Source organism: Sycon ciliatum, chromosome 12 (assembly GCF_964019385.1).
Source record: "Sycon ciliatum chromosome 12, ocSycCili1.1, whole genome shotgun sequence".
In the NCBI taxonomy this organism is placed as follows: domain Eukaryota; kingdom Metazoa; phylum Porifera; class Calcarea; order Leucosolenida; family Sycettidae; genus Sycon; species Sycon ciliatum.
In genome coordinates this window covers 28,341,631-28,356,630 of record NC_088654.1, presented here as the reverse complement: position 1 = coordinate 28,356,630, position 15,000 = coordinate 28,341,631, and positions in this window count along the sequence as shown.

Below are 15,000 nucleotides of genomic sequence, written 5' to 3'. Positions count from 1 at the left end.
CTAAGAAAAAATATAATGTATACTCCACAGTGGTTGCACTACGAGAGTGGGGTATAGCCATGGAAATTATTTCAATCAATAGAAAAATGAAAATTCAAGTTTGACGACAGTAGTGTCTTCTCTATGTACATTAGATAGGTAGAAAAAAAGAACTGGTCTAGGCTTTGCTGCTGCTGCTGGTCTGTGCTCAAGAGACGAATCAGGAAACTAATCATCTACACACTCACATAATGTACACATACTACAAACACAGTCACTACCATCACCCAAGTGAGGACAGGGTACAGGTAGGGTCACGGACAAGCTGCTGAAGCCGGGACACCAGTCTGGCATTCTCACGAAGATACGGTGTAACTAGTAGTATACGCAACACAGCATGAGACTGAACAGCTCTCACAAACCTTTCCAAACAATCATCATCATACTGGAAACCACAGTCCCATGCAATCAGCGCACACAGGTTAGGGCATGACTCAACAACTTCACTAACACATGACAGAGGGACAACACGTACACCTACAGGTACACCTATACCAGTGGCATACACATCGGCTTCACTCAGCTTAGAACAAGTAGACAATGCTTTATACACTGATACAACACCATCACTACCTACAGGATTCCCATGCACATAGACATCCACTAGACTGCCTGACAAAGACTGAATGATGGACGACAGTATACTGCCATCGTCACAATTATTCAAGGCAAGATCTAGCGTGCGTACACTCTTGCATTGCGAAAGACCAGCAGCAACGCGTCGCAGACCAGCATTCCCACAGCCAGAGCCAGAGAAATCAATGGTACTGATATCAAAGCAATAATGTGTGCTGAGAAAGTGCCCAATAGATACACAATCAAAAAGAGATAGCCGTACCCTCGAAAACCAAAGGCCTTTGTGAAACACTTGTGAAAAGAATGAACAATGACCATCACAGGACGCACCTTGATACTGGCAGTGTTCATGATGAGCCACCAGAAGATGAACCAGGTAGCGCCGTTCCTCGGTCGACTTCGCTGGACGAACTGCAGGCATAGCAGTAGCAGTAGCGTCCTCGGTGGACGACGGGTCCGGTGTCTTGGTGCTCGGACGCATCATACGCTCGCATTGCAATGCCGCGACGGGATTGACGTTGCGCACAGCAGCGAGGAATACTTCCGTGTTGGGATCCACTGCCTCCTTCTTCCACACGTCGATGAGAGTTGACAGAAATAGTTCATCCGTCAACTCTCTCCCCCGTGGCAAGGCGCTCTCGACACGTTGGCAGCCGTTGCCCTCACCGCACGTCTCCTCCAGCAGCTTGTCGGCCAGTTCTTTCATTTTCTCATACGTTAGCGTTGCACAAAGCATGGAGTGCATCCTTTCAAGACCCGGACGTGCAGTCTTGCGATGGGAGTAGCTGACAATGTCAGCCACAAGACGAGAGTCGGCAGTGTCCGATGTCGACGATGTACGCTCCTCACAGATTAGCCGCCAGAGATGCTCCATGACGACGAACGAGGGTTTGCGCGGTAACAGTGTAACGACGAAGCGCCAGAACATTGTCATGTGACCACTGTAATGACCGACTCTCTTCACCAGCCATGCCGCGTCATGCTCGTCCTTCAGCACTTCGCGTGACAGATACCATGCCGACATGAACTCCTGGAGGGACAGGTGAGCGAAGCGGTACTGTCTGTTCTCAGTCGAGCTGCCATCTTTGTAAGCAATCAGGAGCCCAAGCTGAAGAGCAGCATCACTTAGACCGGCGCTTTTCACTTCTGACTCGCTGAACACGGCCTTTTGTACCGACAACATTGCAAGTGCAAAGCGGGAGATCTCGTACAGCAACTCCATCTCCCGTGCATCCACCTCGGCAAACGACTTGTACAACTTTCCTGCATTCCGCTCCAAGACACGTAGAAGTAGCGACTCATACAAAGCCGTGCTGGATTTCGCCAAGCCACGTCCGCTGTGGTACAGTTCACATGCCAGAGCAGCAAATAACGGAGTTCCCATCAATGCTAGCATGTCCGGCTGTGCATGCAGCTTCTCCAGCATCTCCTCCGCTTGTTTTCCGCCCACCACTTTTCTCACGTACGTCTTCACGTTCTCTTGTGAGAATCCGATAACCTCCAGTTGTTGATGGTACTTTCCACATTGGCTTAACTTGTAAGCATCGGCGCATGGTCGAGATGTGACCACCACATGCATATCAACACTGCGTTCCCTCAACAGCATGTCTTGCATGTACGGGCTACATTTCTCCAGGCTGCATTCGTCCATGCCGTCAAGCACAACACAGAGACGTGACGGATGACGGCGAAAGTAGCGAGCTATCTCCTCCAGCTCATCTTGTTCCATGTCCAACCTGTCGAATCGAGCAGCCAGCAACTCACACAGGTTAGTTACAGATCGCACCTCAGCACGTCGTAACTCAACAGCCAAGACAAGATCAATCTTCTCCTTCAACAGCGAATCTATAGCCCACAGGTATTCCAGCATGAGAAGGAAGATTGTAGATTTGCCACTGCCCGCACTGCCAAACGCAAGCACGTTATTCTTTTTCACTCCAGTGGACACGTTGCTAGCTGCACGAGACAGAAGTCCACATTCGGAATCAACTACTCCGCTGGCGCCTGTTTGGCCCTCTGCACTATCGCTACCCGTGTCAGAGAAGATCTCGCTAAGCTCAATGCCACGTGTCTTTGCGGACTTTCCATCCTGAGCTGCTCTGATAGCATTTAGCTGGCGTGCTCTCTCAGATTCGGAGGAAAAGAACGACTCGCTCTTGAAAAGCGTTTCTACTTCATCCTTCGTCAGCAGAGTAAGATTGACAAAGAGCTCGCTCAAAGCTATTTCCCTATCTGTTCCCAAACCTCCGCTGATCTGCACACCACGATCCTTGACCGCATCACGCAATCGTGTCTGCGCCTTTAGGAGAGACGCTGGTAATTTGTGATCCTCCGCCATCGTCAAACCTCAAAGACAAAGGATTCGAGTATCGAGCGTGTGTTCATTCTACATAATTATTTCAGAAATCACAGCCGAGTCATAATCGATCACTTGTCAGCTACTTGTAAAATAAATTGTTATTATTTTGCGCCCAAGGCGTGCAGACTAGCGCTAGCGACTGCATCAGTCATTCATTCCCTCCCACCTCTTTCTAGTGCGATGTGCAAACAAGACGACTCGGCTCATCTAAGTCTACTGCCGTACTGGGGCGTCGGAAGGCATTTCAGGATGGTACGGTCAGCCATTAATCTGAGGTATGGCGTATGCTCGAGGCGGAGGGAGGGGGTTTCCGCTGAAAATTTCGAAATTTTAGAGCCCCACATCAGGGCGTTCTATTGATTCGTGGGGTACCTGCTCCTCGCAGGAAAGACGTTCTGTATGTTGGAGGGCTGTCACCAACAGTGACAGAAGAACGACTCCGTGGCTACGTGACACGGAATGCCAACAACCCAGCTGTTATTGTCGTCTACAAGTGTCAAACACAAAGTGCGAAACCTGAGAAGTCGACCGCATTCGCTCGGCTCACTGTGAGCGCACCCACAGCTGCGGTGCTGCTTTCTAAGGGTTTCTGGCGGGGTCGAGCATACTGTCGTCGCTGGGTATTCAATGCTCCAGAATCCAAGGCCTCCCAAACTCCTGTCAGCAAGGACAAGGGCAGGAAGACGACTGACGATGCGTCTACAGACGCTGAACTCAGGTCCCAATGATAGCGGCGGGAAATCGTTCACCACAAGTCATGAGCCAGGCTATGCTTGCGGTATCCTTTCTCAATATATGTAGTCTACAGAGAAAAGTCGGCGAAGTGCAACAGTACCTTGCTGTGCGTGGAATCCATGTCCTCGGCCTGGCTGAAACTTGGCTGAAGCCATGCATTAGCGACGGCGAGATTTCGATTCCGAATTACAAGCTGTTCCGAAAGGACCGTTATCGTCAACATGGAGGAGGCGTCGCTGTGTACTGTCATGATTCTGTCCATGCCAGAAGGCGCACGGACCTGGAGTGTCCAGAGCTAGAGATGATGTGGATCGAAATTACAAGTAATGGGCGAACCACTGTTCTCGGGTGTACATATCGCCCACCAAACAAACCTGTATCGTACTGGGATGGTTTTGAGAATAACATTGAGCAAGCTTGTCAAGGACGGCAACATTCCACAGTACTCGTTGGTGACTTTAACGTGGATTTCAGCATGCCTGGTAATGCTGCCCACCCTCTTCAGCATATTCTGACGAGATTTGATCTGAAGAATTACGTATCCTCTGCAACACGAGTGACAGCACATTCCCAGACCATTCTCGACCTTTTCCTCTCAACAACAGCTATAAGTGGAACATGTGAAATAATTTACCTCGATATAAGTGATCACTATGCCATACTCGCTCATCTACCGATTCCGTCTAAACCTGCTCGCAAGGGAACATCAACTGTCACGGGTCGTCGTCTCCATCAGATTGACTGGGGCTGCTTTCAAACTCATTTACATGGCATACTGTCTGTCGGCTTCGATGATCAAGATGTTGACTCCATGACAACTTCCTTTAACAATGCTATTCTCTCCACCCTTGACCAACATGCACCCATCACCACCCGCCGCCGTGCAGAGCGGCGTCCATGTCCCTGGCTGACTCGCGAGCTGGTTGAGTGTGTCCGGAACCGAAACAGACTGCACCGCCATCTAATGCAAGATAGAGCAAACGAGGCACTCCAGCAGGAGCACCGAGCTGCACGTGCCAAGGCCAGAAAGCTAGATAGACAGTTGAAGAATGCTTACTTTATGGATCAATGCTATACATCTGATCAGAGGAAACTTTGGTCCGTGATGAACACTGTCACCGGACGAAAGAAGACCCACCGAGTACCCCAGGTATCAGATGACCAGCTGGGCGACTTCTTTGCAGATGTTGTTCATGACCCCAGTCGACCTACGCACCTACAGATGCCAGTTGGTCCTACGAAATCTGATGCCCTTACAGCCTTCCAACCTGTGTCGTTGTATGATGTCGCTAAGCGTTTGCAAATGTGTGGATCCACATAAAGCTACCGGAAGTGATGGAATCCCAGGTATTGTGTTGAAACGTTGGTCGGACACCCTCTCCCCATACCTGCTGAAGATCGTCAACTTATCTCTTGCGTCTGGTATAGTGCCATCAACTTTCAAACATTCTCTTATCAGCCCATTGTATAAGAATGGCGACCCACTGTCAGCTCGTAACTATCGGCCCGTCTCGCTACTGCCTATTGTTTCTCGCATACTGGAACACTTTGTCAAGAAACAGCTGACAACTTTCCTAGATGATCACTCCTTGTTACCTTCAAGTCAATTTGCATACCGAAGAAATCACTCAACAGAAGATGCTCTTATCCTTGCCTCCAACCGCTGGAAACTGGCCAAATCGGAACGAAAACACACCGGGGTAGTAATGGTAGATCTATCGAAGGCATTTGATAGAGTCCAGCATGCCAGGCTTGTGCAAGTGCTGTTTGACCTTGGCATTTGTGACACACCACTGGAATGGTTCCTCAGTTATCTCTTGGAGCGGCAGCAGTGTGTACGGGTGGAACACTCAGTTTCGCAATATGTTGTATGCTCCCGAGGAGTGCCTCAAGGCAGCGTTCTGGGCCCTCTTCTTTTTGTACTGTACACCAGTGATATGTCGTCAGTTCTACCAGGTAGTGTATGCCACCAGGAATTCGCTGATGATGTGGCTCTGGACTACTCCGACTATCAGCCTGCTTTAGTGTGCTCTGTTCTCTCTAACGCTGTAACACGACTCGCTGAGTACTTGGACAACATTGGTCTGCTATTAAATGCCAGTAAAACCCAAGTTATGTTTGTGAGACCCCGTGGGTGTCTGGATGGACCATCTGAAGTGAAGTGTGGTACCACAGTGCTTGATGTTACTCCAGTCACGAAGTACCTCGGTGTCATGCTTGATGACCAACTGTCCTGGAAGCCCCAAGTGGACTTTATTGCCAGCAAGACTGCTACTACAATCGGGCAGCTCTGGCGCCATGGACGGTGCCTTTCACTCAACGCCCGCCGGGCCTGGTACATGAGTATGATCCAGTCTGTTCTCTGCTATGCCTCAAACTGTTTCTTTCCCGCTGTATCCAAACTGCTGCTACATCGACTGCTACGCATTGCTAAGTCTGGCATACGAGCCATCTTCCAACTCCCCAGAAGGACCCCCACTGCTCCCCTATTTGCCAGACTATCAATGCCTCAGCTCCACCAGCTGTACGTGCAACGTCTGCTTCTCTTTGTCTTCCGCTGCCTTCATGGCAGAGCCAGCTCACTGTTCCAATCCTACTACTCCCTCATTGCCACGGATGTGGACAGAAGTTGTGTCACGCGTGGTCAGGTCAGCCAGCTGCTCAGAGTGCCGTTCCTACCTGGTCCCTCAGGCCGTAGCTCTATCGCCTTTTGTTGGCAGTACCACATGGAACTCTCTCCCTGCTGATATTCGCGCTTGCGACGTACGCCACACGTTTCAAGCATTGCTGTCTGGCTATGACCTTATCTCCCTCCTCAACTAGCTGTCCGATGTTGTGCCTACTATGTCTTCTTCACAGATTCTGCCTGAGCAGATGCTCATCAATTATGTTCTTGTCCTCTATCCTAGTCCAAATCCTGCCTTGCCCATGCATGACTCTCATGAAATGTCCGTACTAAATAGTCTATAGAACAAGAATATTGGATATCATACTTCTCTCATCAACTATGATAATACCCATTTCATACCCCCCCCCCTTCATAAAATTAATACCTACTGTTTTCTCTCCTTTCATTTCATCTTCTTTTCCGTTCCTTTCTTCTTCATACACATTTTAAACATTTTCATCATATTGTGAGAGCCGTGGGCCAATAGCCCCGGTGAGAAGGCAGTCTTGCCTGTTCATATGGTGAAGTAAAATAAAGAAACAACAACAACAACAACAACCTGCAGCCAATAGTGGTACGGTCAATACTTCGCGTACTAGTGACCCTAGCGTACATGTGACGTGAGACAGTTGCGTAATCTTCCAGTCTGTAAATTGTGCAAAAGCAGCCTTTGCAACTACACTGTACTTACACAGTTACTGTCTACACGTCACGTGAGATGTACATGGACAACGCTGTCTGTATGTCTGACGACGGCTGCCGACTCGTGTCGAGTCCGAAAATTCTGGAGTCGATAATTTATCACTAGTCTAGTGTTAAATTTAGGGGCGTCAGACAAGCTAGGGTCACTACGCGAAGTATTGACCGTACCACTATTGGCTGCAGGTATAAAAGCTATATCCATATAAAAATCGCTCTGTGAGCGGTTCTGAAAAACCTTTACTGGTGCTGCCCCGTCGTAAAAGTAAGAAATTAGAACTGGAGCATTTCCCCCCCCAAATGCGAACATATCCACCTAAATCGCGAATGACGGGACCCGAACGCACCAGTAGCACGAAGTCGGGAGGGCACAGGATCACAGCAATTATCATAGGGTGACACCACCACTACTATAGTGCAGTACATTGCACATTGTATCAGTGGCAGTGTACTGCTAGTACACGTACAATTATCGACTATGGCCAACGTCCCCATCTGCATCCACAGCTAGGAACCTCGTGCTACTGGTGCGTTCGGGTCCCGTCATTCGCGATTTAGGTGGATATGTTCGCATTTGGGGGGAAAATGCTCCAGTTCTAATTTCTTACTTTTACGACGGGGCAGCACCAGTAAAGGTTTTTCAGAACCGCTCACAGAGCGATTTTTATATGGATAATTTCAGTTCTTTTTCCGTTCCCTCCCCACCCCAACCCCGAAGGTGAACATGATGAGCACGCGCGCGATGTACTGTATGTAGCCATGAGACTGCAATAACACACTGATACATACCAGCCCTCCCCACCTCGCTACCCGCCCACATATACACAAACACGCGGGTGCACACGGCACACGCATGTGGCCACGCACACATACGCACATGCACACGACACAAACAGGAAATTCTTCATGTATAATGCCATGCAAAGCAGTGGCCACCGTACTTCAGGAAGTCAGATGTGAAACAAAATAATTCAACTACAGTCAACTTCGCTAATAATGACTGCGGATATAACGACAATTCGCGAATAACGACAGAATTTCCATGCCCAGAGCAAAGTCCCATCCAACTGTAATACAATCATAATTATAATGGGACTTCGGGTATAACGACACTTCGCGAATAAGGACACTTTTCTGATGCCCGGCCGAGTGTCGTTATACGCGAAGTTGACTGTACAATGTGTAGACAAGCTGACGGCCAAAGCACAACATAGCAAACATGACATTTGCTCAAGGATTGCAGTTTGCAGACCACGCCATGGAAGCAGCGAATACAGAATGCAATATCATACAAAGTGACAAGCAAGGAAGTGGCCACCATACACCATAAACTTGCAGAAAGTCACATATTCAACAGATAGAGAAGTGAACAGCAATCTGGTACAGCCCACACAAGACAAAGCTGACCTGATACTCGTCCCAGGATCGTAAGTGGCAGATCCTTTTCAATGCATAACATGCAGGTGTACGTTACACGCATGGACAAAATCTGACCGTGTCACCAGCACACAATGTCATCACATGTATACCCCACAACTTACACACATGCACAGTAGAAGCACAATGAAAGCAATGGAAAAGTACGATGTGGTTGCTGAAGCATTTTCACACTTCAAATTCAGACTTCAATGTGGTCGTCACGAGATGATATACCTGCAAGATACAAGTGATGCAGAAAGAAAGCAGAAGGTCATGAGGTAGGCTATGAGACACCACAAACGGGTCACCTACATGTACGCATTCAGTCCGCCTACGCGACAGCGTTTCCGGGGCGTTCCAGGTGCAGAAGACATTCATCAATGGCACTTTGCGGTGCGGGGTACGGAAAGGGGCCTCCTCGTTCCACTTCGTCGACTTCTGCAGTTCTCCTTCCCGTCAGGGGTACCGAAAGGGGCCTCCTCGTTCGTCTTCGTCGACTTCTGCATTGCACATTGGCACAAAGCAGACCGCTGACGGGGTCACGTGTCAACAAAGTAACAACAAAGTGTCGACAACGTGTCGACCACGTGTATAGCGGTACACTCAGCGGTACACTAATTCTCGTGCCATTCTTGTGTCACAAAACTGGAACATCGAGTACCAGTATGGAAAGGCTTCAGACAGGAAGCCTTTCCAATAAAAGTAATCATTTCAGGAGGGGATGGTGGGTGGGGTTTGGGATGGCCAGAATTTAAGATTTGTTATCCGGCTTGTTTCTCCTTCCACATTGAGAAACAACAAGAATCCAGCCACCAGCTCAAGGGTATAAAACTAATCAGTCTGTTTATAGGGGATGGTGGTGGTCGGGGTTGGGGATACCAGTAGCTTTTCTTCAAAATGCAATCGAGTTTGCAAAGTCGTCAAAAACAGAAATCAGCAAGCAACAAGAAGAACCTACTTGCTGATTTCTTTTCTTGAGGACTTCACAAACACATGCATGCTCAACAAAGCTGGCTCACTCATGCCCCCCGTACCCACGTAGGAAGAAAACACATCAACACACAAAGCAGCATGTTGACACAGAGCACCAACACACACACACATACACACACACGCACACACATACACACACACACACACACGCCATACTGTACTGCTGGGAGGAGTATTGCTGCCGAGACTGACTCAGATATCTAGGTTGTCATGGTGATAAGAACCTGGATCTCAAGCATTCATGATCAAGTTGATGTTGGTAATCTCAGAACCACTCTTTCTCGCATGAACATTGCCACACACGCACACGTACATACTCACATTCTCCTTCTCACACACACTCACACTCTTTCACACGCGCGCGCGCGCGCACACACACACACACACACACACACACACACACACATACACACACACACCATGTACCATATACACCTGTCGCAAGAGACGCACGAAAATCTGCAAATGAACATGATGTACGTGCACCCACAGATTTTCTCTTCACAATAGATACACGATCTAAATGAGACAGATCACGGCAAGTGGCAGATGACTGCCTAATCCGCTACACAACTGGCAAAGCCATTTGAATCGACCTGTAATGCACACCTGGTCTACACCACACGGAGCACATCGGCATAAAATGGCCGAGGTAGTTACGTCCTATGCACACCATACACTTGCTGTTGCAACCCGTAAAGACAGCGCACTTCTTTAATACAGCCATGTGTAACATGTGTGTTTGTACTAAAACAATACAATACTCACTATTCGTATTTCCCACTCCTTCACCATAGCAACGAGATCACATCAAGTACAAAAGAGTGCAGCATGCTCCAGTGGTTCTCTAGTCCCTGTCTCTCTCGTCCCCTTTCTCTAAATCTGTCTGTTTTCTACTTCTTAAATATTCAATACTTTTGAAACTAGAACACCCTGTGTTCTACGAGTGTGAGGAGACTACATATTTAGCAAGGAGCTAACACTGGTGGCAGCGGTGGGGTTCGAACCCATGCCTCCGGAAAGTTGGACCGTCAGGCAGCGTGATGTCCGGCGGCTGGAGTCCTTTCATCTGCAGCAATGTGTGCGTTCCATTCTGAAGGTGAATCGTGGCCGGAAGTTAGATGAGCGCATCTCCTCTCTCCGGGTTCGTAGGATGTCGGACGATCTGAAGGAGGTAGCAAATAAAATTAAAGTCCGCAAACACATACACACACATACACACACCAACACACACCAACACACACACACACACACACACACACACACACACACACACACACACACACACACACACATACACACACACACACACACACCGACACACACACATACGGACAAACACGCACTCACACACACACCGACAAACATACACACATACGGACAAACACACACCATACACACACACACACACACCTTGGGCCTTGGACGCGCTACCATATTCTGTCCATGCGGACCCCATGGGGGGTTGAGCAGGTTCGGAACAGTAGGGGTAATGACGGGATAGGTCCTGTGGTCTACTGAAACGCCGACCGCAATTGCAAACGATGCAGAAGGAGCTACGGTCTGTGTTGGTTGCTCTGGCCGAGCCACGGCTGCACTTGTGACGCTTCATGCCTTGGTGCAATAACACACAGCGGTTGCAGCGGGTGCAGTGGAAGCTGCAGCGTTCGCAGGACATATTGTTCGTAACCGGTGACTCAAGTGTGTGGGAAGATGCCTCTGCTGGTGATGTTGCTGGCGGGCACTTGTGTCGGGTAAATCCACTCTTACTCCGGAACCATCTGTCGCACTGGTCGCAGTAACAACTTCCTGGCTGTTGACTTAATGGGTAGACACACACATACACACACACACACACACACACACACATATATATACACACACACACACACACACACGGACAAACACGCACTCACACACACACACACCGACAAACACACACACACCGACAAAGACAAACACACACACACGCACACACACAAGGCTGGTGTTGAAAGGACAGACGAAAGTACACGAAAACTTGAACATAATGATATCACAAGTCAAAAAATAACGACTTCTGGGTCATACTGGATCCCCTCTGACAACAACAGAGTGTAGTGTGTGAAGATAGAGCTCTAAATACCGATTGCTAGCAGAGTATTGACGGGTGCCAACGTACGGATAGGCTAGCATTTCACCAAGCACAGCATATAGATGCACGGTATACACGATGACTCAACTGTATGGTATACGGTATACACGATGACTCAACTGTATGGTGTACGGTATACACGATGACTCAACTGTATGGTATACGGTATACACGATGACTCAACTGTATGGTATACGGTATACACGATGACTCAACTGTATGGTATACGGTATACACGATGACTCAACTGTATGGTATACGGTATACACGATGACTCAACTGTATGGTATACGGTATACACGATGACTCAACTGTATGGTATACGGTATACACGATGACTCAACTGTATGGTATACGGTATACACGATGACTCAACTGTATGGTATACGGTATACACGATGACTCAACTGTATGGTATACGGTATACACGATGACTCAACTGTATGGTATACGGTATACACGATGACTCAACTGTATGGTATACGGTATACACGATGACTCAACTGTATGGTGTACGGTATACACGATGACTCAACTGTATGGTATACGGTATACACGATGACTCAACTGTATGGTATACGGTACACACGATGACTCAACTGTATGGTATACGGTAAACACGATGACTCAACTGTATGGTATACGGTATACACGATGACTCAACTGTATGGTGTACGGTATACACGATGACTCAACTGTGCCATAGACTCTTGTACATGTACTGTATTTTGGGCGGCGACCTATACTCTGATGATCAAATTTACGGTGATAAATAGGGCGGCTGTCTGTATTTCGGGAATTGTGTGTTGCTCCCTACATGGGAGCTCGCGCTATTCCTGCCGACTTGAATTTTCAAATTGCTGACTCACGACTGCAATCCAGAGCACACGAGAAGTCCATCGAACCGTCCACTCGGCAAAACTGCAGGAAAGCACCACTCTCTGCTCAATACACAGTGTTTCTGGAATCCACCCCTCATCAGTTGAGCTTGAGTAGGCTGAGGAAGATTGTGCCTGAAGAGCACCACTTATAAAGTTCTTCAGGCACAAACATCACAAGGGAAGCAAACTTACAGAGACAATCCGTTTCCAGCGCGACAGACACCTCGTGAACACCAGATGGCAGCGAGAGTCAGTGTCGCTCTTGGAGGTGCTGAACAAGCGGTGAGGACCGTTGGCCATTCACAACGTTGTTGCCTCCAAACTATCTAATTCGCAAGCCCGCGCTGGGGACAGCAATGTGAAGAATGGGTTGGGGCGACTTCAGCGATACTTGGGGAATTGTGTGTTGCTCCCTACATGGGACCTCAAACTATTCCTGCCGACTTCTTGATTTCTTGACTTCTCGCATGGAGAAGAAAACAGATGGACAGATGTATGTGTATACCTATAGACAGACGGGAGGATAAACTTACTGAAAGCCGTTATAAAGAATACGACTGGTGTAATTTACCCATCTAAACTGATGTGCAAACCGGACATACCAAAATGCAAATGTACTTCGAAGTAGGAGTTTGACATGTTCTGAGTACTAGAAACTGACACGCTTAGGATATCGGGCGTTCAAACAGAGATTATAACATATGGACGTGCTTAGCTGCAGACCAGGCATTCTTCCCTACAGTCAAATTCACTGGAAACTTGCACCTTAACATTTAAAAAGCTCCCGTGGAGACGCGGTAGTAACATTTTAGTTTACATTTTCAATAGATTTAGTACAAATAGAAGTCACGGTCAGCGGAAGGAATCTACTTCAGTACTTCATGCAAGGGCATGGGGCAGCAGGGACAGTTGTGCGGCACCATGTTCATTCGAGGACATGGGGCAGCACGTACCCGCGGCGGTGAGCTGCAATGATGCTAGCTGTTAATGAGCGTAAACGCTGCGCTTTAATGCGACACACACACACAAACACACACACACCCGCACACACACACACACACACACGTCCACTCCCCCAGCCAGAGTTGATTATTAACTTTACAGCATAACACCACTACGGTGCACACATCACACAGCCGAACTCTTGCCAGACGTAACGTCACACAAACACAGACACAAACACACACACACGCACACACACATACACACACACACACACACACACAGTATACTGTACTGTACTTGTTGCTCACTACCAAAACTGGTCACGTGAGTCCCCCCGGGAGAGGGGAGAGAGACTCAAAAGGAATCTTGGAAAGATGACTCAATTGGTTATTGAACCGCCCAACGACCGACACCCCCTGAAATCCCCAAAACTCTGGGTGGACTTGAAAATGACCCCACTTATGGGCTCACCACACCTCAGTAAGTGGGTGAGGACAAGGTGCACACACACACACACACCATGTACACACACACACACACACATAAGCGCACACACACACACACCCCATGTACACACACACACACACACACAGACACCACACACACACACACACACACACACACACACACACACACACACACACACATAAGCGTGCACGCACACAGACACACGTTTTGCACAGACCACAAGGCCTACCATCACCTCCGCCAGACCAATTGGCTATGGGCCACTGAAGTCCACCAGCACTGAGAATAACCGGTTGTCTCTATTATTATCATTTTCTGTCTCTCTCTCTCTCTCTCTCTCTCTCTCTTTCACTCTTCCTCTCCTGGGAAGCTCCTCGTGCTCATTCTCCCTTTCTCTGTCCATTTCCCCTTCCTGATGCGTAGACCAACTGTTGAACCCGAGACCACTAGGTCGGGGGAGGTTGACCTACCTCATCGGCACGCATGCCACGCTCCTCTGTGTTGTCAAAGTTGGCTTGTCCACTTTTGTCTACCTCCCCTTTTATGTTGCTGGCCAGTGCTTTGTAGTAAAAAAAAAAAAAAACCCACACTTCTCCATCATAGCGAGTACGGGTACTTACCGAAAGTTGTATCACCAGATCACCTAGCTGATAAAGCGCTGTTCAACCCCAGTCGAATGCCAAACAGAATGTCGACTTTACGGGGCTTGTGACGAAATGTCCACTCTCGGTCGCATAGGCAGCGGAATGTGGACTGTACGGACGGAATATCCTTTCCCTGTGCCATCCCCAGAAGAATGTTGACTGTACGGAACTTGTGACGAAATGTCCACCAATGTTGTGTCGACAGTTGCGTTCCGGTTAGGCCACACACCTGAGCCTGCCTCGGCGGTACAAACATTGCTTTACCATCTCAGGGCCAGATGGTGTTCTACTCTCGACTGTTTGAAACACTAGGAGATAATTGAGTACACCCAGTCACCGTGTTGTTAGGTGACTGCTGGAATCCACAACTAACGTAACACCACTTGTAGCTGCATGTAGCGGACATTGCAGACCATGTCACATAGAAGGTCACCTCCACA